The following is a 23,542-nucleotide window of genomic DNA, read 5'->3' as shown; positions in this document are numbered from 1 at the left end:
CATTGAGATACAGCGAAAAAAAAAAAATTAAACCATTTATATTTAATTATCATGTCTTATTTAGCACTGAAATATTAAGAATGAGTCACTGGTATCTGTTGTTTTTGGAAGTTTTGCCCAGACTAAACCTCTGGACTCAGCAATGGAAGCCACAGAATGGGAAGTTGATTTACAAACTGCCTTTAAATCCAGTGACATAGGCTAAAGTGCACTGAATATTCACAAGCTCTATATTAGCAGCCTCTACTATTTTGTGCTCCCCATGGCTCTGGTTTAGTTGAGGAACACCCAAAGTGATCCCAGATTTTGAAGTCTGGATGATCCTGAACAGAGCAAATTTCAAATTAAACCAGAATGCTTTCATATGCCTCCTATGCACAGTTAACACTTGACTACATATGCTAAAATTTGTGGAGGTTTTTGGTACCTGAAGTTTTATACAAATTCGAGTAAGAATTAAACCATTGGTAGACCATGATGTTTTGTTGGAAATATTTCTAAATAAAGCAAATTTGAGGATGGTGCCATATGTCTTTGTAGGGGCAAAGAAACTTAAAATGAGCTGTGAAAAACAGACAGAGCTTGTCAGATGTGGAGTTTGGCAGTAAGAAAGGCTGGTCAGAAACCATCTGATGACACACAGTTACAGCAGAAATGGTGACATTTAATTGAAATTGTGAAGTTCACAGTGTCTGTTAGGTCCAAAGAAATATTGCCCAAACCAAGGCAGAATTTTTCTCAGAGTCCATGCCCTGGTCACCAGAAGAATTTTTTTTAATTACTTTTTTTTTTTTTTTTTTTTTAACAACTCCAGGACCCAAGAAATGCTAAGAACTTCACCTGGAGCCACTTTTTCTTCCACCTTTGCTGCCAAACAGGATTCAGACCTGGTCACAGGCAGGATCCAGGCTGGAATCAGATGCTGCTTGGTGCAGGTGACATTAGTGTCACTTTTTGTTGAACATCTGAAGGATGCAGAGAGACTGGGCTCTTTGAAAATATGAGTATTCGAGCTTCTGAAATGAAATTTTAACAGCCTTTTTCCAAGCTTTTTTGCTTTGGTCTAAATCAGGATGAATACAGACTGTGGAAGAAAATAGTGAAACCTTTCAGGTCCAGTTGTGCTTAATATTCCCCCTGCAAAGGTTTTGCTGTAAACAAGCACACATGTGCACCCCCAGACACATACACACACCAAAATGTTCTTCCCGAGCTGTATTTTAACATCAGCATGTTATTTGCTCTATTACCCTTCTGGGTGGCCAATAAAATATCAAACAGCAATTCAAGAAAGCAATAGATAACTACTATAGTGAGCTTTCTGAAAGCAGAGGCCAGGGTAAGCAGGCAGATTTATACACTTCAATTTGAGGCAAATGTGAAATAATAACAGACAATAACTGGTTGGCTTTTTATTTTTTCCAAGCAACAACTGCTCAGAATTTATTTAAGGTATGCAATAACCATCTTGATTTTAAGATGAGGGCTTGGATTCTCACCTGGTGAATATCAGCCCAGATCCATCACTCAGAACACAGATTGCTAAATCATGAATGTTATGCCTCAAGCAGAAGGCACTTGGCCAGCCCCTTCCCAGTGTTAATGTTTTTTGTACATTGTGCAGGTTTACATCAGCCAAAGATCTGTCTGAATGCCTCTTATTTTTGCTGAGATTTTAAGTACAGCCCTGGTCTCTATATTCTTCAGATATTTTCACAACCATAATCTTCAAAACCTTGTCTGGCCTTGATCTCTTTTTCCAAGCTTTTAGTCCCATTCCCTCCCTTTACAGAACAGATAAGGGATTTATAGTTGTCAATCCCAATGTGGTTAAGCTGACATATTGATGGTATATGAAAAATATGTGCTAGAATACCTCATCAATACATTTTCATTTCTGGGAAAATATGAAATAATTAAGGAATTCCATTACCTGAAAGTAAGAGTGCTTTTAGAATGTATGCATCTTACCAGGCTTATAGAGTGGCATTATTAGGTTCAATAACATCCCAAATGGAGAGCAAAAATGGAGAGGGAGATGAAGACATGCCCTATGTGGTAAAAGAAATGCTGCCATGCAGTAAATGAAGAGGAAAAGCACAGCATGATATAGAAGAGGAGGAAACCAGGGCTTATAAAACTGCTGGTAATCTTATACTGACAGAGCCAGGGGGGAGAAAAATGGGGCTTGAATAAGCAGGGAAGGTTTGAGTTAATGGGAATAATATCTTTCTCTGGCTTCAGACTTAAAAGATTCAAAATCTGGAATTAAAGATGATTTTTTTATATTTAATCCAGTCCTTTAAAACAAAACAAAATAAAACAAAATATTCATTTCATGTAGCCTAGTCCTTGTGAGGGAAAAGACAACTATAAAAGATGTAAGTTCAGATCCAATTAAAGGCAGTTTTTGTGTACATTTTCAGGTCAAGTTGAATCCTAGGGTCTTGCATTGTCTTTATTTGGACTTGCTGACAGTTGTTCCTAGGAAATGGCTTATCTTTATTAGGGCTTTTTATACTAATGCTAGGAAGAAACACACCTTTTCTACTCTAAATGGAGAATTCAATTCTCATTAAAGCCGAGGAATTAAATGTCTCTGAAAAAACCCCTCAGTTTTGTAGAATCAGAAAGTGTTTCACTTTGAACAAATCCTTCCAAATTCAAGAAGTTTTTAAAGCAGCTTTACTTTTTAAGTGTATTAAAGGGAATTTCAAAACAAAAAATCACGTAGATTTCAAGCATTCTGGTTTTAAAATAATGAAATAAAACATTACAGAATTTTCAACATCATGGTTTTGTTCCAGACAATTTGGCAAAGCTACAATGAATTTAGAAAGCACTTCATTATTGCTAAAACTGCATTTTTTCAAAGAAAACAAAAACCAGCCAGGGCTAATGTGAACCCTTTGTTATGAATTAAATGAATCTGTGTTATGTTTTGAGCAAGCTCACTTTTACCATATTAATCTGGGTAGAGATTTAGTTTAATTTCAAACCACCTAACACAACACAACACAACACAAGCTTGTAAGCAAAACTTGTCTGCATGTTCATTAACATTTTAGACTCCAGGGCTTTAAGTCAGCGTGAACTAAAACCTTCTTTCTCTCAACTGCAAAAAGAAAGAGTATAATAAATCACAAATCCATTGCAGAACAATATGGCAATACGCTTTCATGTATTTAACTGAGACAGAGTTTGCCTTTCCACTTCTGTAGGAGCTAATGGTTGATTTAATCCAATGTTGAAATCATCAGACCTTCGCTCAGATTTTGTTCTAGCAATGTGCCTCTGATAAATAAACTTCCAGACTGAGCATTCCAATCTAACAGGGGCTGCTATTTGGGATGTGCTAAAGAATGGCAAAAGATGTTTGATTCAGGGAAATGTAATAACAACGGATAACAGTTTGGTTTTCATTAAAGAGTTAAAAAATGTAAGTTTCTGGTTTATCTTTAAATATACATAGAATCTGTCTGTGGCACATTTTTGGTTGCATATCATCTCCCTTTAGAAATACCCTTAAATGTTTTATAAATATTGAGGGGTTTTTTTAATAATTCTTTAAGTAAGGTTCCAATTTTTTTCTTTGAGCACGTAGAATCTTATTTTGTGTACTTTTTTTCCTCTGACTTCAGATCTACAAATGTTGTCTTATTTTTTCTTATTCACTAGTAATAGGTTTTTTTCCTCACCTGAAACCAGGCACTCTCTTGTGTTAGCTGTTGTGCAATAATTAAAGACAAGTTACTGTTCCAGAAAGATTAAAAATTGAATACTCTCTAACCAGTGGACTCAGAATTATGGAAACATTCCCACAAAAACTGAGTTTTTTATTTTATTCAAAAAATCATATAATAGCATATTTTCTAACTGGCTTTTTTTGCCAGATCCCAGTACAGAGGCTATTGTCCTCACCCCTTTCTTCATGTCTAGGAAAGCACATAAGGAAGATCAAGCAATAATTCCTCCTCACTTAAGAAGAAGCTTCATAAGACACACAGAAAGGCACGTGCTGCAAAGCTCAACGAAAGCTAATCAAGCCAGCTTGTCAAATTTTCTGCTGTTAGCCTATGCTGTCATTGCACACATGCAACTCCAATTGCAATCAGTGGAGGGGTTCATATTAACCAAAAAACAACAATAAAGAGCCTTAAGGAATTGTACAACACAGCTCACAAAAAAATTACATCTGCCCTATGTGCTAGCTGCAATTTTCTCCTCCCTGAAAAGAAAAAATCAAATGCCATGTTTTGCTTTCTGCTGAACTTTGGTGTATTTTCTAACTGCTCAGGGGGAGTAGGAGCTTCCTTTTGTCCCTGTTCTCTGCCATTTATACAGTTTATTCTGTGCATCTTAGTAGCACAATTAATGGTTTGAAATCTCCCATTCTAAAAAGCAAAGGGAAAATGTCATTCAGAGGTTCTGATCACAAGAATAGGGAAATAATTAATTTGGATGATGGCTTTGCAAAATAGAAATGACATTGTTGATTAGACTGTGATTATAACACTCAATGACCCAAACCTGCAACCAAATTTCTGGGGACAAACTTTCACTTTAGCAGAACAGGCAATGAGAAGCCCTCTGTAGTGTGAGGACAATATCAGATGTCCTTGGAGGTTGGCAAAGTTCCTCTGGATATTGGGGAAGTAGCTGGGTACATATACATATATTTTTGAGAATTCTCCAGGCTTCACAGAAGCAGAGCATTGAAGAATTTCCTCCCACCAAAATGCTTTGAGGCTGTTTACTGCAGATTCACATTTTGTTCCCAGAGCAGTCAAAATTAGTTTGGCCACTGGTTTTTCACAGCAAGTGGGGCTAAGCATAAATCTGCCTTGGACTGCAGGAAGTGGGGGACAAAACCCCACTGTTGTGGTGCCTGTAAGTAACAGATATTCCCCTGTACTCCTCTCCACTTCTGAGTGACAGCAGCTGGAATTTATGAAGCATGCTTGTGCTTTGCACTTTCCCTGTTTTTACATTCAGGAGAGAGAGAAAATGTCTCTGCTTTGTTCAGTTTGTCAGGCTGCTTCCTCCTTTGTGCCCAAATATGCGCTGTGCCTTAGGAAAGGTCCCTTCTTAAATTACATCCCAAAAGGTGAACGGGATATGTGCAAAAGTCATTTCGCCTTCAAACAGTATGCCACACCTGTATGGGATATGTGACCTTCTGATAGAGAAAAATGACCAAAACTGACTGTGCAATTCCCACCTGAGTTGCTGCACTCAGGAATTTAAGATGACTCCTTACTGCACTGGCATGGGCCGAGCCCTTTCACAAGCCGGAGTTGACAGAAGGTTTCATTTTGATGGCCATTGCAGTGGGCAATATGACTGAAACCAGACACAAGACAGGACAAAAATATAAATTTTGTATTTTCACTACATATCTGTCTGCACCTATAGGAAAAGTGTCTGAAGCTCTTTTTCCCCTTCTGGAGGCCATTCCTCACTGCTAAGCACATGCGCACGCACGCCCGCATGCGCACACACACACACACATTTCTACCACTGCAAATGACTGAAAGCCATCAGGCTTTCATGATGGGAAGGGGAAGAGAGAAGGGAATCCATAGCTCAGCAGTATTATTTCCCCCACTTCCTTACAAAACCTCTCTCACTGGAGTTTCATAGGCTCTCTTCTCCAAATTATTTATGGGAGAGGGGCAACCCACTCGACGCTGTATGTGCCATTATCCCCAGCTATTATCCAACAAGTAGTTAATGTTGTTTGAAGCAAGCATGATTCCTTCTGAGCTCCTCTGTGGCTGCTACTGCATGCCTAGGGCCTGGTTGTACTCCCTTAAAGTCGATGCTAAAACTTCCCAGCCTCACAAGGTGGTTGTGAGGATAAGTTCATTAACGTTTGCAAGGCCCCCAGATATCATAGTGCTGGGAGTAATATAAGTATCTAGATAGCTAGTTCTCAAAGACAGCATCTCTGAGGGTCAGATTCTGCACTAGAAATTCCCTTATGCCCATCAATTAACATTTCCTCTTGAATATGTATGTATCATGATGTTTTCCTATTATACATATTTAATTATGACTTATTCTCCAATAGCTATGTAGGATATGGAAAGAAACATCACAGAAGCTAGACTTTTGCAGACTACCTCAACAAAAATAGGTTCTGAAAATCTGGATGAGTCTGAGGATTTTATTTTTGTCTGAATAGCTCCATCTCAGTTGCCATTTCTTCATAGCAAAGTGTTACTTGTCCCCATTGTGACATGCCCATGACTGTAAATGTTTAAATATCCCTTATTCCCTTATGGTTTCCATTATAATTTATTTCTGTCGCAAGCAGAAAGATGTCTGGGTCATCCTTCCAGCCAGGATGAAACACAAAAACAGGGCAGAGCAAAAGAACTGTAGTAGTCAAGAGAAGTTTGCTGAGGGGCATATATTGGGCAATCTTTTTACTGAACTGCAAAGTCTTGAGTCTATTTGAACTCCTAAAACCTTTTCTCACCTTTTTTCAATGCAGTGGGTCAAATCCACTGTTGATGAAATTCCATTGGCTCTGTTGCCAGGACCAAAATCATAAACCAGTGTTACTGTCAAATCAGATCAGTGTTGGAAAGCTTAAGCATGTCCTTAGTTTGAAACATAGAAATGGAAGTCACCAGAAACAATTGTATGCATAAAATTAAACACACACATAAATGTATTTAATTGGATTGATGTTTTAATCTGGTTTTGTGACTTCAGTAGTGAAACAGAATCATTTTGCTAAATTAAAATGAAATAGAATTGTTGAGAGTGCAAATTATTGCCAGATATAGTATCTATAACTGGCATGAGGAACACACATACAATGCAGTTGGCTGTAAAGACTCAACTTCTTAATTAATTTTCCTGAGGCTTAGCCTTTCATTTAAAATACAGCTGTTCCAGTTCCAGGGAAAAAAATATAAAACCACCCTTGGAGACAAGGCCCAAATGTAACCAGCTCAGCAACGTTGGTTTGAATTTGCAGAGAGCCTGAAACCACATCCATGACACATGAATTTCTCTACCAAGTGTATCCTGAAGCCAACGAGAATCACGCTGTTTCAAACAGAGACATTGCTAGCTAATTTGTCATTTATTACAGCATTAAGAACTGCAATCTCATTTTGAAGATCTCATCATTTTCAAAGGCTGCGTGGGGCATTTTCTGGAGGACAGTGCAGGAAGAGTAGAACTTAAGACAGAAGGTGAAGACAGAGGCATTAAGTTGAAGATGTTGAGCAGCTCATTACTTCTTTTTATCCTGCCATAACTCCCTACTCTAGCTCTTCTATTTGGGTTCCAAGTTCTTTCTGGGAAGGACTCGTACAACACAAGGCAAAACATCCCTCACTGCGCCTAGAAGCCCCAAATCTAATACCAACAATAAATAAAAGTATGACTGTTTTCCCAAGGGAATGGGCTTTGCTCTCAAAAGCTTAGAAACCACCCCATTTCAGCAAACTCATAAATCTCTATTGTAAAAACATTATTTCCATTTTTATTTTTTAAATGAATTCATTCCATTTGATCACTTTCCTTTTAAATAGTTTGCTGTTAATTGGATACAGGCAGGACACACAGTCAGAGCACTCCAACTTCCCTGTTGGCTCCACATTTCCAAGCAGATATTTTGAGAGACAGGCATTGTCTGTTAAATGGGAGTTGTGAAACACAACTACACTGGGCAGTTTTAAAACTTTTCAATTGCCTTAGGTAGCTAGATAATTTTCTCTCTTTTTTTTCTTTTTTTTTTTTTTTTTTTTCCTGCAATATTCCCTAGGTATTTGCTGCACTGTATGCCAAGGAAGAAAGCCCTGGAGGGAATATTAAGGTCAGGACGAGATGGAACTAACAATATACAGAATATTTCTGCTGCACATAGCCATCAGTACAGGGTTTGCCCTTAATATTCCCTAGTGTGCCTTAGTTACCATTGCTTCGGTATTCCCTGGGTATCTCTTGTGTTATGAAAGTCCCCTCTCTGCTGTGGGGAGGGGAAGAGCAGAATGGAAAACAGAATAACAATGGGAGGAGAGGAGCAGAAACTAGACAGTTATTCATGAAACTGTGCTCATCAATAGGGAAAACACTTCCCTGAGCCACGCTGCACCCTAGAGTGTGTGTGCTCGTGTTGCCACACAACCCCCATGGCCAGAGGATGTCCAGCACTCCCCCAAACCACAGCTTCAGGCAGCTGCAGGACTGACCTGGAGAAACTCATTTACAGTGGGTTTTTCTGGGCGGTGTAAGCTGTGCCACCCTTGCCCAGCCCCTGCAGCCACTGCCACGCCAGCTCCTCAGGTTGCTGCTCCATGGGCTTTGTGCAGATCATCACTTCAATGTGCTCCTCATTTAATGCCTTGCAGCTTTCAATGGCATAAATGTTTTAGCATCAGTTGAAGAGAACTGTAAATGCAATTGTCAGCTTGGTATAAGGGTTTGTGTACATCTGACTGTAGTACCTCTGCTTCTTATTTCAATAACCCAGCACAGTAGGGACAACATTCTGCCATTACACAATAAAAGCTTCTCCAGGCAGGGCTGACACACTCTGAAAAGCAGAACAGATAGTGCAGCCTCATCCTGATGAAATTAGCAGGGGAGAAATATGAAATCTCCACCTTCCATTACACACATTCATGGACATTTGGAATCCAATCTGAGTATGAATCTGAATAATTTTTTTCTCTCCTGTCATCTTACAGCATGTATATTTACTATATAAAGCACAGCATTTTCTAAGATGAAACAAGTGTTGTATTAGGAAGCAAGGAATACAATAAACCTTTAACTCCCAGGTCAATAATCATATAAAAAAAAGGACTTGATGAAGTGCCCTCTATACCTTTTTTTTAATATGTCAGCAGGAATAAAAACTGCTTTACTTTTTACCTCAGCTTCACTATTTTAACCCAAGCTGATGGCAAGAAGCCTAGAGAATATTGCTAGCAGCCTGTTCTCTTATGACACCCACCCTTCATCTGGATGTAATATCTCAATATTGCTCCAGAAGATTGGATTTTATTTAGTCTTTTAGCATGATGTGAAAAAATGAACCAAATTCTTAGATGGCAGGGGCTTTGTCAATTAAAGGAGTCTAGTTTACTGGGAGCCAGCTGAACAGCTGACTTTATCATATGCAGGAGATTAATGAATGCTACTGCTAGTCAAGAGAAACAAGAGGTCATCCAAAGACTACTTTGTTTGCTCTCTTGGTACTTTTAAAAAATGTTTCTTTAAATACTTTTAAGTCAGGCCTGTTCAGTGCTATAAGGAACACACTTGCCAGTCAATCTGTGATACATACCAGCATCAAAGACCTCTCCTAGTTTTCAGGTTTGCATCTAAAAAAGCATTTGTGACATCCCAGCTGGCCAGGGCTGGTTTTTTTTTAACACAAATCCTGCTATGAGAGCAGAGAATGGGAAATGTTTTCTGCACCTTTTCACTGCCCTCCTGTTGCTAGACACACCAAACAATTCTTGTGGCTTGGCACCTGAATTTACACAGAAGAAACTTCAAATTAAGCCCTTAGAGCAAGGTTTTGAATGAGGGCCACTTACTGTACCAAAGCAGTGTGGAAATCATCTGTTTGTGTTTTTTGTTTCTAAAAGTCTCAAGTTCATTTTGCACCACAGTGTAAACAAGAGATGGAACCTTTAGTATTTCAGCAAAATACATTCCTTTTTTTTCCTGGAAGCCTTGGACTTGAGGAATCCTCACACTGGGTCTGCACTGTGCCCACCACCCAGCAGTCCAGCACTGGCAGTGGTACAGCAGGGGCTGGGACATGGGAGCAATTGCTGCCTCCCAGGAGGATCCCACTGGAAAGCTCCAACACCTAGTTCCCTTTTGTGGGAATGTTGTTGGCTTTTAAACTCCTATCTCTTATTCAGTGGGGGACAAATTCCTGCTCCTACCAGGGCAAGAGGAGCTTCTCTCCACTTTGTGGATGAAATCCTCCCTTGAAGGTTCATGGATTCACAGCAGAGCTGCTGTGAGGGCATCATTGCAGCCATGAGGCAGTAAAGGAAAAAGCATAAAACCACAACTGGATGTACAAAACAGAGTTTCACAGCTCTGACTGAAGTGATGCAGAGAGGATCCCAAAGTTCCTCATCTCTGAAAATCTCTGGGGTCCTTTCAGCTCTTTTCTTTATTTCCTGCACGATTCAACAGAGCAGAATCTCCCGACATTGAGGCTTGACTCTCTCAGGTGTGCTTGCTCCCCCACCCCATATTCATATTAAAAGAGCAAAAGGACCAAACACTGTAGATAACATTAATTCAACATCCCTTAATCTTCTCACAGCCAGCAATAGGTGCTTAGCTAAAGACACTCTGACTATAAGGATGCAAGGGTTTCTTTTAATTCTCCAAGTGCAATAACAAATCTCGGCTGCAGTAGAACATTTATTTTCCCATCTGGATGCACAAGAAGTAAGAGACAAGTTTCTTAGCACTTCCAAAAGAGAATTTATCTCTTAGCTGGCCAGATACTTATGGAAACAGCCTGTGAATGGAGAAGGCAGTAGGGTCGCTTGGCTCCATTCCCACTATCACTAAAGGAATAGCTAAAAAAATAAATCCATATTTTATCATTATTTTTACCTCCCAGTGTACATCACTGAAAGGGTTTATATGCAGCCCTCTTAATTGGCACAGCCCCTGCTGGAAATAGAAACATGCTGATGAATTGCTCATTCAGATTAGGCTCCCAGGAATGTATTGTGCTGAGAGACACTCACTTTTATTTCCTGAATTGGTTTAACGATGAGCACTGAGCAACTCTTCCTGCACTCCCTCCCTCCCAAGAACCCTGAGCTGCACAGCAAGGCAGCAGCTAGAAGCTCCACAGTAAGAAATATCTGCATGTAAATAGCAAAGCACACCTGTGAACAGCTGGGAGTGGGCCTTCAGATATTGTGTTTTCCAGCTAAACACATAATTCTCAATTAAGTGAGCAATTACCTGTTATTGTTTAGCCCTTGAAATTCAGCGTTGTGCTGAATCTATTCCCTGGCAATGATCCCAGTGAAAAAGCAAGTCATCTCTTTAGGGTACAGATTTATATTCTCTGGTAGTAGGGTCACTAATAACATTTGGAAATAGGATTCACTGGTAAACTACCACGACTTCAAAAGGCATTGAGCACCTTCAGGTCCCACTGTACAAAGTTCTGCTTCCAGAATATATATGTAGAATGTAGAAATTTCTGCTTCCAGAAATCATGGCTTTCCTTTTCTTCTAGCTACTTGTTCAAGAGTGTTGTCTACAAAGTTATATGGTTGCTTTTGCTATTGTGAAGAGTGGGGATAAGAATATGAAATTTGGCAGGTCTAGGTTCTGTAACAGGGTAAAAAAACCCACAGTGCTGGTGAGAAAAATCCTCCTGAATTGTTAGTGGAAAAGATGATAGCCAAGAAAACTGGGACAAGCTCATCTTCCAAGAATGTTTGTTCAATAGACTTGAATTGCAGGACAGATAAGGCTTTGTTTTCTTAAAAACTTGTAGCCATGTTGAAAATTAAAGATTATTAATTGATAAACCCAGACAAAGATTTTCTGGCTTTCAAAAAACAAAAATTCTTTTTTTTCCATCTGAAAACCAAAAGCTGGGTGCCAGCCACAGATAGGCTCAGCATAGATGGTAGAAAGAATCACCTCAAACCTCTCTTGTGCTTTGTGGATCCTTCCTAAAATATTGAAGTGAAGAACTTGAATTAATCTAAACCCAAATTTTCTATCCAAAAAAGCTATTACCAAAGATTTTCCAGCACTCTCAGCTGCAATGCAGACCTGTGAGCATTTATGTGCAGACCACAGCTGTTTAAAACTGTGTACATAAGATAGATGAAAGGTTGATTTCAATCTAATGGTATTTTAACCTGTCGTTTCTGGAAACCAGATTATTTGGGTTGATAGGTTTCTGTTTCTCATCTTATAAAAAAGGTGAATTTCTAAGATAGCTTTTTAGCTCCTCAGTCCTGCAGATGAGGGGTGGGGAGGAGAGCAGCCCCCAGGGTGCAGGGGGACTGAGGACAGCAGAACTTGTTATGCTTTGAAAACTCTTTGAGAAAGAATTGGGAAACAGTCACATTTCAAAACCTGGAAAGAGCCAGAGCAGGGAAGGCTTTTAAGTGTTGCTCAAAGTAAACTTGCACATTGGGTTAGGCTTCATTCAGTTCTATCTTCAGCAGCACCCAACTTGGGCAATACAAATCTGATGCCACTCATGATGGATTGCACACAGGACCAATTGGAGCCCTACGAGCTTTAAAATTGATAGTACAGAGACCAACGGCGGCGGTGCAGTTTTTCATCAAATGAAATGGAAAAGTGATTTAATAATTCTTTCTGTCTTAAATTGCTTAAAAGAATTTTAGACAGTTAAAAATTGCATGGATTTTGAACCATATGTGTGAGAGTGGAAAAAAATAAGGGTTTTGTTTTTCCTATTTTTAATATGAGCCAGATGAAACAAAAAGATTGTTTCCTTGCAAACTATAGGTCAAGTACCAATGTAGGATTTGAGATGGCTCTGTAAGTTATCATGTTATCTTTCTTCCTTGACAGTATACCATTATGTGGTGTATCATTTCAGCATTTACTATCTTTCATGTCCTTTTATCTTCACACTAGGATTTCTTTCTAAATTCCAAACCGTGCATTTGGTTTCATTATATAACACTGGCTTTTACAAAACATTGGCTCTTCATATTCTTTGGTTTCATATTTGTCGACATCAGGCTGAAATAGTAAACCCTCTACGTCTATTTTATCTTGTTAAAGATAAAAACAATATGGCAAATGAACTATTTGAGGAACACTGCTTTCAAATTAAAGGAGAGGAAAAAGTATTAAGTGTCACCACTGAGTTGAACTATATTGAAATCTTGAACTGAAGTGATTTTTTAAAAAAATTGAATAAAAAGGTGACCCAAAATGCTACAACTGTCATGCAGGACTCTGTTATCTTAAATTATTTATTTAACATCTGGTAAATATTATCCAAGCCATAGTACAGATAAATTGAATAAAAGAATACCAATGCCAGGGGAAAAGAAGAATTGCTTAATACTGTAAGTATATAGAACTGTTCCACAAAGCAGCTCATTCTCTCTCTGCAAGGGGAGATGAGAAGCATGGTATTGGGGTAAAATGCATCTGCTTCATTTCACCCTAAGTATGAAGCTATCAAAGCAGTTTTAGAGATTTAATTTAATCTCAAACACAAATTCTATGAAAACAGTCTGACAGTGACATGAAATTTTACATAACTTCTTTTACCCCTCCCCCTTTATAATGCAGCTTCCCAGCTGATTCATTTTATTTTATCCTATGCGTATTGGGGATCAGATTGAATTTTCTTTGAGAAAAGAAAATAATTAAGCCATCTGTAAAGCTCTGGCTGGGCATGAACATAGCAGCACAGGATAGAATTACTTGGAGGGGGGAATGAGGTCAAAGAAAAGTACTGCAGGGGAAAAAATCAAGTTCTGTAACATGGAGAACAAAATAAAAAGAGGATGGAGTCTGAGAAGGGGGAAGGGACCTAAATTCCTTGTCAGTTTGTGGGTTACAAATGAAACAAAAGGCTTATCTTAAATATATGCAGGTTTAGAGATTTTTTTTTCCTGGAAGCTATTGAGAGCTAATTAAATTATGATCAAGTACTAAGCATTTCTCCGGTGCTTCCACGGTCACTTTCTGCTGAGCTCTTCTTGGTTACTGGATACTGCTCACGAAATAAGGAAGATTGATTCCCAAATATTTGTTCCTATTCCCTCTTTGTGGATTACATTATACCACTTTTCATTCTAAGAGTCTTTGCTTAAGCTGCAGGATATAAGGGCCCTATTCCCACTGCCAACTACAGCGCCCAAGATTAAGAGGCTGCTATCGCACCGGAGTTCAGGAGGGTAATGAGCAATTGAGACCACCAAGAGTCTGCAGCTGCCAGAGCCTGGCTCTGCACTCCCAGCAGTGAGCAGCACTCAGGACACCCCAACTGTGCATGCACAGGCTAAGCACAAAGATTATTTCTCCCCACTCCATGCTCACTGTATTGAGAAACAAAATTTGGCAGCCTGCTGCCAGGCACTGGGGTTGGCCTGGTGCTGCCTTTCTCCCCAGGCAGCCACGACAGCCTGAAGGCTCCAAAGAACACTAAAGTCACTGGGCAAGCTGGGATCAAGAGTGTTGGTGTGAGGGTCAGGATAATGCAGCTTCCAGTTTCATCCTGGATTTTAACCACAGGTCTTACAGAACCCAGCTTAACATACCAGCACCCACAATCTCCTCCTAATTCTCCTCCCTCCTTCATCCCCACCTTTTGGCCTTGCTAGGCAGCCTCCTCCTCCTCTGATATGGGCAGAAAGGGCCAAAAGACATTACGTACCCATGAGGTTATGGTGAAGGGGTGGATAGACACATCTCCCAGCCTAACAGGGCTTTTTGTAGAGGAATACCTTGTCTCCTGCCCCAAAGCCAGTGGGTAGGAGCAGTTCCCTGTTAACCACTCAGACTTCTGTTTCAACAGCCCAGGTTGTGGATGCCAAACTGGTTTCCCAGAGCCTGTTTTCCCCGGCCCTGCCACCCTCCAGGAGCAGCAACCACCCTGTACTGCGCTGCTCCTTGACCTGGGGGAAAATATCCAGACACGTGAGAAGAACCTGATGCCTAATCATTATATAAAAACCCATAAGGGAAAACCAGAGGCCAAAACACAAGCCATGAGAACTTCCTCTGGTTAGTTCATGGGCAGTGTGGAAAGTTTAAACCCACTCACAGATTCTGCAAATGGATAATCATAAAGATTAAGTGAAATGCCACTGAAATCTGTAGCTCACAGAGCCGAAAGCCTTCCCCTATAGTTGTTCCAAGGCAAAAGCTTTTTTTGTAAGAAATAATTTTCTGCCATACCTGGATTTTTCTTGCAATCATGGTTAGTAGCAAATCTGAATCTGTCAGCACAGCAGTATAATTTAAATAGTACAATTCACAGCTGACAGGGGATTTCCACCGACTTCACTTGGAAAATATGTCATTTGCTAGCTCTTGTTAACAGGTAGCAAGGCATCTGTTGCTTGCCCACGGTTACACAGACCAGCAAGAGACATTACGGAGAAGAAAGAGAAGAGAGAAGGGTTGACAGCAGCAAGCCAGGTGCAGAAAGGAAGCTTGTAAATTTGTGTAAAATGCTAAGCAAAGACCTGTTAGTAAGTTGCTGACACCCCAGTTTATCTGAATTGTCTATTGCAAAGTCTGTCTTGGAAGTTCTTACTCCAAATGCCAACCATGCAAAAAACCCAGATCTTGAGATAATCCTCAGCATCATCTGAATCATATTAGAAGTGAAGTTGCTGAAAGACTCCCAGTAAAATTCAACCCAGGCAAGCAAAGTGGATGTCTCCTTGAAGGGCAGCAGCAGGATGGCTTGGCACCCAAAGCATTATACCAACATTTTTATCAAGTGTATTGTACCCACCGTAATCTCATGCTCTCTTGGAAAGGCACATGCTGTCTCTGCAGTTCTCAAATTAGCTTTCCATGGGCCAGCATTAATGCTGCAGGATAACAGGATTCCTTGCTCCTTTGTGGTCTCAGTCACAAAATGATGGAAAGTGAGCAGGAAGTTCTCTGTAACATCATCTTCCTCCCAGCAGATCACTACTGAAATGAGGAAACAGGATTCTGCCCTTGCAAACAACAAAGGAAACCCACCCATCTTTGATGCAGTCTCCTTTATTTACAGGGATAGTGTCAAAATCTGCTCTTCCTAATTGTAGAAGGACCATCAACAGAAGGCAATTTGCCTGATCAGAAACCTGTAAACCTACATTTCTGATTAATTCACTGTCCAAGGAGCCCTGTCTCCCTGCTCCTTCCCCTGACAATCCTTGAACCTACTTCCCTTGCTGACTATTTCTCACTCTCTTTCTCCCACATGCTCAGATAATTGTGGTTAAAAAGAATGGATTCACCAGCCTCCTCATCAGTCTTTCAGAATTCTTTTCAGGGGATTAGGTATGTATCTTTATCATGCAACCCAACACCAAAAGTTTTGTTTGAACTATCAGTATACAAGAGAGCATGTAGCTGTTTCTTCACCTGGATTTGAAAGTGTTTCTCATGATTTTTCAGTAAACCTGTATTTGTTTATTGATAAAGATCCATTTGATAATAGCTATAAATATCTTTCAGTGTAACACTCAATATACTGGCATTTGGGTCTTTTTCCAGAGGAATTAGACAAAATTTTCTATAAAACAACTTATCCCTTTACCCCAGGAGTTTGTCATGATGAACTCTTTAAGCAATGTTTTGGCAGGTGACACCTAATGTTCCCAATGCTACAGCATTAATGGTAGACTCTTCCATAACCTACAAAGTCTTAAAGAGCTTTTCTTCACTGATTATCCCCACTATCTGTATCCCATCTTCCCCCCTCAGATAGGTCTATTCTTTATGGTGACAAATGGTGACTGGAAGGTCTGTTTACTATGTACTGTATACTCAGAAGGTCTTAATATAATTTAATATGAAGGTAGGAATGTTTCAAAAAGAGTTCAATAGCTTAAGAAAACTTATTTCAAAAGATTGGGTTTTTTTATTATGGACAGTTATTTCTTGTGGTGCAACTGCACTGCAACAAAAACACACTGTAAGGTCTGGTTTGTGAAATGCAGAAATTCTAGAAATACAGTCAAGAATCAAAAGCACTTCCCAATTTATCTCTCTTTAGATCCAAACTGGATATATTTAAAAACATATATATATAATCTGTAGAAAGAACTTATGAAGCTGAAGAAGGGAATAGGAGACCTAATTAAGTATTTGTCTCAAAAACAGAAGAAATCATTAGTAAAGTCCCTTCCAGCCTTAAAGGTCCTGGGTCAAGATAAGGACCATTTTTGGTGTTTGGAATGCTGCAATATCTGCAAAATAGGATTTTCTGAATGGTCTAAGCGAATCAACTTGTATAGAAAACGTATTTTACTGATCATATAGGTGATGGATTTCTTAGTTAGTATATTTTTTTTTATCATTTTTAACTTAAAAAAAAATAAAGGCAAGTATTACCTGGACTCTTGTTACTGAATGTACCTAACCTCAGTGTAGAGGTGACTATGATAAAAATCATCTGAAGATAATTTCTCCCCATATTTATTCTTGAATGATTGGAAATATTAAGGGCTTTTTAGTGTGGCACATATGTCTCTAAATAAAAGCCCTACACTTATAACTTGTTCCGTCTTCACTCACAGGAATCACATTTGTCTTCCAAGTCCAAGAAAAGAAATCAAAGATCTCCTCAGATGTTTGTGAAGCTTATCAAACTGCTATTATATTGTAGGCTAGTTATTTCAAGTAAATCACACAGGTCAATTTGCCAGAGCAACTGTTGCAATTCATAAGAAAAAACAACCAGTACTAAAAATAGTCCAGGACTAACCAAGGTTACTGACAGCAGATTGTGGAAAGACAATAAAAGTTTCACCTGAAGAAAGAGTCCTATTGGCATGGACTATATCTTGCCAAAGCTGTTAGATAGCGTTGCCTAGTGCTTAGTATTTTCATTACAGAGCTTACAGTCCTTGAATGTGTTCACAAGCTTGTATCTTCATTTTCCTTCAGGTGTAGGATTTAATCAGCTTACCCCTCTTACTGAAGGACATACCAGCTTTGGAGAAGGATGCCATGACATTCAAACCACAGATTACATTATTATTGGGTAAGCTTAGAAGTAAGTTGGAGAAGTGCATAGAAATTACAGGCCTTATTTATAAGTCTGCCAAACATACTGAGCCTGAAATCTGTTAGAATTCTCTCCTGTTCTCCCCAGTAATTTACATCCTTAGGTGGATTACCATCCTAAGTCCTTACAAAGAGCTTATCTTGGAACACAGGCTGGAAATATTTTTCAAGTGCTTTGTAACAGAAAATACAAAATACAAATATATGATATAAACAAATATATGATGAAACAATGAATATTACCAAATTCATTTTATTTCACGTCTTTAAAATTTGTTCCTCATTTAGAATCTGTTAATTGACAGGAATTTTGCTCTTCTGATGGTTTTTGTTTCTTATCTCCTCTGTGGAGAGATGTGTTGTGGTGGTGGTTTCTCCATACATCTTATAGAAATGTCTCTTATAAAAAAACCTTAGAAGGCATTCATAACTATGGCTCCAGATGGTCAAAAAGAGCTAGAATTGATTTTTTTTCAGACTTCCTAAGCCATACTTCATTAGCTGCACCCCAAATATCAAATGTATTTGCCTTACAGAAGTGACAATTACATCTTAGAAAATCTTAAATCAGGTGTAGTCTTTATGACACATGCACAAAGTACAAGAGGAGAATTCCGATAAATTTAAATTCCTAAAAACCTGCAAATTTTTTTTATCTTGCTCCTTAGCTTCCCTGTGAGAACATAATGGAAAACACCGTGCAAATGTTTTACTGCAAGCAAAATATATAGCAAAACAGCCTGTGACCTGCTTATAACCCCTTCCCCAAAAAGAAGAATCTGAGGCATTATAGTCCAGCCAAATTAACATGAATTCCTGGAATAATGCTGGAACAAAATCCTGCTTCAAACATTTATTTCAGGGAAGAACTTGGAATATAGCAAAATGAATAGGATTCTATGTAGCACATAGAATATATTTTATGACATGACAAGCCAGCTGCTTTCTGTGACAGGGCAACAGCCTGTGTGCATAGAGAAGAGATTGTTATTATCATATGCTTTAATTCTAGTGACAGTTCTTACATGGCTTCTGTGATATTCTCATAAGTCAAAATAAATGAGGTATTCACATAACTTCTAGTGAGAAGCAGAAAAGCACAGTCTAGAAAGGTCTGAGGTGGTTTAGTCAGGAAAGGGGCCTGAACAAGTGGCTGAACAAGTTACAGTTGCAACTGATCTGTTTTCCATGTCCATTGTGCACAAGACAAGCACTAATGGATTTATATTTTAGTTATATAGTTAGGTGTCAGCAAAACCTTTGGAACACTAGGGATAACAAGGCACATGAAGGCTGGGTTTTCCCTTGTGGGAGATACCTAAAAGCAGGCTAGACAAACATCATTAAGAATTGCAAAAGGGTCACTGATCTTGCCTTAGGATGGGGAAAGGTTCAGAAAAGATCTCAATGTCCTTTCTGTGCTATGATAAAACATTTTGCTCCTTCTCAGAGCAAAACCTTTTTGCACACTGGGACTCACAGGACAGGCTCTCCCCCCTCTTTCTGTTCAGATGACCTCTGACATTTGCCCACCCATTCATCAATTATAGTCTGAAGAGTGAGCATATTGCCAGAGAAGGAGTCTGGGGAAGTGACACTCACAGAGCATCTGAAACACACACTCACACACAGGCACAGAAGGTACAGCTACCTCTCTACTCTGCTTAGAAGCTCTGTCCACAGCCTCTAGGAATAAAGTCTCCTGTAGGATTTTTGGTTTTTACCATGCTTAAAGGCCCAGCAAACAACCATTCACTGCAGCCTGCCCACATGGTATACCCAGGTGGACCGTAGCTAATACAGACTGCACAGTCCATGTGTGAAACACATGTGTGTGTTCTGCCCCAATACTGTGGGAGCTGCATAAATTACACATGTGAAATGTGTCAAGCACGTGTAGACATGAATCTTCATTAATTTCTTGTACAAAATAGAACCAAGAGCATTTATTTCAACTATTTTTTTATTTATTTATGAGGAGGGACTTCAGGAGAATTTGTGTAATATTCAAGCTGTAGAAAATAGAAGATATTATTTACAACTGTGCTATGTATTACAGTTGTAATGTTAGATGCCAAGATTTTCCTTCCCTTCTGTGACTTTTACTCCTGCACATTTATTACTTTGTAGAATTGGAAACTCTTGCTGCAATATGTAAATTAAGATACCACAGTGCAAGCTTCTGGAGGTAACACAACATTTTAGCCATCTGAATGCTGCTTTAAGTTCTATCTCTACTTATCAGCACTATTTAGTAGCTGACACTTAAAGCAGATGGGAAGTGCAGTGACTTTAATCTTTCTTGCAATATATCAGTTGAGTTTTTCCAATATATCAGTACAGAAAAAAACAAAATTAGAAGAGCCAAGGTTGAATTAGTACACTAAATCAAACTCCCAGTTCTTCAGGGCTCAAAATCTGCAGCCACTACTCACTTGTACCTGTTGAAGTAGGACATTGAATACAAACTCTGAAAAGATGAGTTTCACTTCTCAGACTGAATTTGCAGGTCACTGAAATTGTCACTGGAACAGGCACAGGTTTTTAACTACCAGCTTTTTATGTGTGCCACTTTCCTAATGGAAGATGGAGTTGCTGGCTTCTTCAGTTGGTACCTCTAAAAAACCCTATATCAGGTTTTTTATTCCTTTTTCAGCACGAAAAAAACCCCTTGGTTAGAGGAACATGTAGGACAAAGAGACCACTGTGTATGAACGAAAGGTAATATTTAGAAAATTGCAAATTTTCCCTGCTTTTCTCAGATGTCCTTGCAGGGTGGAAGGAAGTCAATTGAGACACAGAGCCAGCAGAATTCCCAAAAGCAGTTCTGCAGTCTTGCTCCATGAGTTCTTCAAATCCATAAAAAATGGCTGCTCTTACAGAAAGAGTTATCAGCCCAGCACTTTGTTTCTCTGAGATGTCTCTTTATTCTTTGTTCCTCTCACTTAAAATAAAAGTTATCCATTCTGTGTTGACCTTGAAGTGCAGGACTTTCAGTCTCCCCTTGCAGAGTTTGGCCTAATACAAAGAACAGCTGGTACCACTAACACTAATGGATTTCCTGGTTTTAGTTCAAATATAGTAAACTTTTAGTTTCATATGCACTAAATCTGAAGATAGGGTTTTCATATTTGTTTTTCTCCAGTGAGAATCACAGGCTTTAAATGTACTTTTAGAAATAAAAAATGGAAAAAGGGAAAAAGAAAGTAGTTTTTAATATGCTGGCAAAAAAAAAAAAAAAAAAAAAAGTGTGCCATTTTCTTTCCTCCCTGCATTTTAGTCCACTCCTGTGAAAGATCCTAATCATGACCCCAGAACTGATCAGATGATTTGTGGGACCCCAGTGAGAACATGTACTGCAATGGAAGAATTTAAAACATAATTATATGTGTTCAATAAAATATCTGTCAGGGCTGTTTCAAACTTTAAATTAACTGTATATGGAGTGTGAAGGGGTCAAACCAGTATTAGCACAGCACTGTATGAAGTTTCATTTCCCTGTAAAATGGGAGAGTGCAGAGGAATGGGCAGACCTAGGGCCAAATCCTGCCAGGGCTGAGTCTGAGAGCAGTGAGAATGGGGGACCCTCTCTGTGCTGGGGGGACCAGCCCTTTGCAGGACAGAGAGATATCAGGAGAAGGCTTTGCAAGTTTGTTTTGCACATCAGAGGTTCAAACAGGCAGGAATCCATAATGACTGGTCTACCAAATCCAGGGTACTAATTACATACATTTATTTTTTCATGCACAAGGTTCTTTTGAAACTTGCCAGTCTCTACAGAGACCTTAACCACCATTTACATATTTTTGTGATGGCACCATATAAATCTATAGTCTCTGGTATCCCTCCCAAACACAGTAAGCTTTACCTGTAGCCAAAGGCACATATGCTGACACGACAAAGATTAATTTTTAGGCTAGAAAGTTACCAGAATGGAAAGTCAATAAAAACAGATATGTTCTCGAAGGAATTCAGACTGCTGAGGGAAATTTTAGCACCTGGAAAGCAATTCTTTATGTAGTTGATAAATGAAATATTAAAAATATAAAGTAGTCTCAGAGCATAAGGTTGGTCACAATAAGTGTGTTCAAGGCAAGTTCTACTAAGGGATCTTCAGGGAACACTTCTTAGTAGGGTAGTGCTGAAACTGAACCAAACAATCCTCATTCCATATGAGCACTGTATTCTTACCATGGTGCCCTGAAGGATAACAGCCCCTCAGCAGCATTAAGGAACTGGATTACTTCATGTGAATCGTTCTCCTTGGAAAAAATCTGATGATCATGTCTCAGCTCAGAATGAAATGTGATTTCTGATGAGTTAAAAAGAGTTTTGCATTTTAGGTAGTAGATGTCTAGGTAGAAGATCCCCATACTTGTAGGTAGCAAAGCCATTTTTAAGGTGCCTTTTTCTCTGCTTTAGTAAAGGGAAAAGTGCTCCTGTCAGTTTTCCACACCATATGGAAGGTGATGTGGCCTGCTGGTTTTTTCTCACAGCAAACTCTGTTTCCACAGGATCAGAACTTTTGCCCCAATGTGAAGAGTTTGTCTTTTACCTGATCTTCCAGAGAAGATTCCTCTTGAGATTTTCCTCTGATTATTTCTTCTGGTTTTCCTTCTTGCTTTGTTGTTTAGCATCAATGAGAGAAAGGCAAAATGATAAACATCTGCCTAACATGAACTCGAGCTGTAGCCAACTTCAATTCTCGTCAACATTGATTTTAGCGCTCTGATTATAGCCCAAATCCTCTGCTTTCTTTTGATCTTCTTTCTGAGTATTTCTCTACCTTGATACTTGATGATGAGACAGTATTTGTCTTAAGCACCAGCAAACACTTCATTTGGGTTTCTAGCATCAGGCATCCTGCTGACATACATTAAAGGTATCGAATGTCTCTGCTTCCCAATTGTCAGTTCATATTTTGGTGTTTATTTGCAGAGTCTGGCAAATGTGTTTTTCAACTATCAGTCACCCACATTTTGATATCAAAACACTGTTTGGACTGGGTGTTTATTACTTCCTGCTGTTCATTTACACAAAACAGATATTTTAATGGAAGTAAGTATGGTACATGATTAAAACTTAACAACTGCAGTTCTTAGAAAATGATACATGGATGTATGTGCTACACCAAGCTATCTAATCATGCCTGCATATGAATTTTTTTTTTCCTGAAGATAGATTAATGGGTCTTTAATCTATTTACTGCCAGTACACTCTCAAATTTTATTGCATCTTTTAATAAGCGGCTATTAAACTTATATCTGTGCACATGTTGACTATTTGGGTAGTTGATCCTTGAAAATGCCATAACTCTTGTTTATACACAGTCATATCATTTTTCCTCTTCTTTCTAGGCAGGGAGGCACTGTAAATATCAAATTTGTATGCATTATCTTTGATCTGTATTGTTGCTGTTTGATATTAGGCAGAAATTAGGAAATGTTCCAACTTGTGTGAATGCTGCAGTATGATTGTACAATGAGAAACTTACTTTTAGTGCATTCATTCCTGAAAAACAGTGTCTGCTAAGCTAAGCCAGAGAAATGTGATGTTCCAGTCTTTACCCCAGTACACTTAGCACAGAAATGAGCTATGGTCACTGTGGAGTGTCTTTGGAAAATGCTGACTTTTCCAGCAGTTGCATCTGTGTCATGTTAGTGTACACACACAAAAGGTTGTGGGTTTGGTTTTGGTGTTTTTGAAGTTTAATGTTGTCTAAGACCTCCTTGGGAAAAAAAAGTGTTAGGAAACTTTGAGGATTTCAAATATTCTG

The 23,542-nt window shown here is 39.0% G+C and overlaps 1 long non-coding RNA gene across 4 annotated transcripts in view; it reads left to right on the top strand.

Annotated features, from left to right (window-relative positions):
- Positions 1–23,542, top strand: part of LOC111932288 (uncharacterized) — a 198,278-nt gene that overhangs the window by 163,337 nt on the left and 11,399 nt on the right. For all 4 annotated transcript variants that reach the window (XR_015288887.1, XR_015288877.1, XR_015288875.1 and 1 more), the window contains one exon: positions 17,647–17,743. This is a non-coding gene — a long non-coding RNA (uncharacterized LOC111932288). Of the gene's footprint in view, positions 1–17,646; positions 17,744–23,542 lie in introns of those variants that run through there.

This window comes from Cyanistes caeruleus, chromosome 7 (genome assembly GCF_971803275.1).
Source record: "Cyanistes caeruleus chromosome 7, bCyaCae1.hap1.1, whole genome shotgun sequence".
NCBI lineage: Eukaryota > Metazoa > Chordata > Aves > Passeriformes > Paridae > Cyanistes > Cyanistes caeruleus.
Note: the sequence above shows the minus strand (reverse complement) of the source record. Positions and strands in the feature narration are given on the sequence as shown.